This window comes from Chrysochloris asiatica, unplaced genomic scaffold (assembly GCF_000296735.1).
Source record: "Chrysochloris asiatica unplaced genomic scaffold, ChrAsi1.0 scaffold00050, whole genome shotgun sequence".
Classification (NCBI taxonomy): domain Eukaryota; kingdom Metazoa; phylum Chordata; class Mammalia; order Afrosoricida; family Chrysochloridae; genus Chrysochloris; species Chrysochloris asiatica.
This window is the reverse complement of record NW_006408568.1, coordinates 17,680,569-17,682,852: the sequence shown is the minus strand read 5'-3', so window position 1 is coordinate 17,682,852 and position 2,284 is coordinate 17,680,569. Positions and strand designations below refer to the sequence as shown.

At 38.7% G+C, this 2,284-nt stretch overlaps 1 pseudogene; it reads right to left on the bottom strand.

The window, feature by feature from the left end:
- Positions 1-743: 743 nt before the first annotated feature.
- LOC102837072 lies at positions 744-1,171 on the bottom strand (annotated as a pseudogene).
- Between the last annotated feature and the right edge of the window lie 1,113 nt (positions 1,172-2,284).

Below are 2,284 nucleotides of genomic sequence, written 5' to 3'. Positions count from 1 at the left end.
TGAAATCTTTCTTCTTGAGTGTTTTAAAGAGGTCCTGTACAACAGATTTACCTAATGCAATACGTTGTTTGATGTCCTGATTGTTGCTTCCAGGAGTGTTGATAGTGAATCCAAGCAAACTGGTCTTTGACAACTCCAATCTTTTCTCCATTTATCATGATGTCACTCAGTGAAGCACAGGTCAGTATCTTGATATTTTCTGCTTTCAGCCCAAATCCAGCCAACATCAGCAATGATATTGCTCATTCCATGTCCTCATTAATCTGATTTGAACTTCTGGCAATTCCCTGCCCATGTATTATTGCAGCCATATTTTAATTATTTTATGAAATTTTTGCTTGTATGTGATATTAATGATATTGTATGCTGATTTCTACATTCCAGTGGGTCGCCTCTCTTTGAAATGGACACAGATATGGATCTCTTCCAATCAGTTAGCCAAAGAGTCGTCTTTCTAATTTCTCAGCAGAGATGAGTGAGTGCTTCCAGTTCTTCATCAGTTTGTTGAAAGATTTCAATTTGTATTCCATCAATTCCTGGACTTGTTCTTTGGCAATGTCTTCAGTGTGCCTTGGACTTCTTCCTTCAGTATCATTGGCTTTTGATCATATGCTACCTCTTGAGATAGCTGAACATAGGCCATTTCACTCTGGTACAGTGACTGTGTATTCCTTCCATTTTTTTTTTTTTTTCAAAATAAAGACTTATTTAAGCAAAAATACATAAAATTATTATTGCCAGACTTAAGGCGAGAGATTAAATGTTCGATCCAATTTTCCTTCCTGGATATGTTTTTCTTTCCTATCCCTGTCGGTTTTGAAAATATAATATCAGAAGAAATGGGGCCCAATGCCAGACACAGCTCCTAAGAGTGAAGTCTTGGGAGTGGGCCTGAAATTGTGATTGATATTGGCTGAACTTGCATAGGTCCAACAAGCCAAGGTAGGATCTTCGATGAGTGATCAGCATTTGGGGTCGTTAAACTGAAACAGATACTCCTGTTTAAGCTGGTACCTTATAGCCAGGCGCTAGCTTGAGTCCACCAGGTCTCCGGAGATAAGTTGTATTCAGCTGGGTCAAGGGTAGTGGGTAGAGTGGCCAGGCGTGATGGTTTGTACTTTGGGAACGACACCTTGGTGGCCACGAGTGCAATCACACAGGCCCCTTCCATTTTCTTTTGATGCTTTCTGCATCATCAATATTTTGCCATCAAATCCTTCAATATTGAAAGTTGAGGCTTGAGTATTTTCTTCATCTTGAGAAATGCTGACTTTGTTCTTTCCTTTAGTTTTCTAACTCCAAGTTTTTGCACGTTTCATTATAGTAGTTGACTTTGAGTTCTTGAGCTACCCTTGGATATTTTTTGTTCAGTTCTTACTTCCTCATTTCTTTCATGTGCTTTAGCATCTCTACTCTGGAGAGCAAGTTTCAGAGTCACTTTTGACATCCATTTTGGTCTTTTCCTTCATTCTTGTCTCAATGACCCTTTGACTTCTTCCTGTATGTGGGCTGTTCTTTATGTCATCCTACAACTCTTCTGTTCTGTAGTCATTATTTTATAATGCATCAAATATATTCTTGAGATGATTCCTAAATTCAGATGAAATATGATCAAGGTCATATTTTTGGCTCTCTTGGACTTGTTTTAATTTTCTTGAGCTTCAGCCTGACCTTTCATAGCCTGTTCCTGACTTTGATGATATGGAGCTTTTCCACCATCTCTTCCCACAGATATAGTCAATTTTATTTCTGTGTATCCCACCTGGTGAAGGCCAAGTGTATAGTCACTGTTTATGTTGTTTAAAAAAAGATATTATCAATGAATAAATCCTTAGTCTTGCAGAATTCTGTCACGTGATCTCCACTATCATTTCTGTCACCAAAACCTTTTCCAACTACTGATCCTTCTTTGTTTCCAACCTTTCCAATCACTAGTAATTATCAATACATCTTGATTTCATGTCTGATCAATTTCAGACTGAAGAAGCTGGTAAAATTCTTCAATTTCAACATCGCTGAGTTTACTGGTTGGTGCATAAATTTGAGTAATAGTGATATTAACTGGACTTCCTTATTTGTTGTTGTTGGGTGCCATTGAGTCGGTACTGACTTATAGTGACCCTGCGTACAACAGAACAGAACACTGTCCGGTCTTGGACCAACCTCACAATTGTTGCCACGCTTGAACCCATTGATGCTGCCACATTGCCAATCCATCTCGCTGGGGTCTTCCTCTTTTTTCTGACCCTTCACCTTACCAAACATGATATCTTTCTCTAATGAC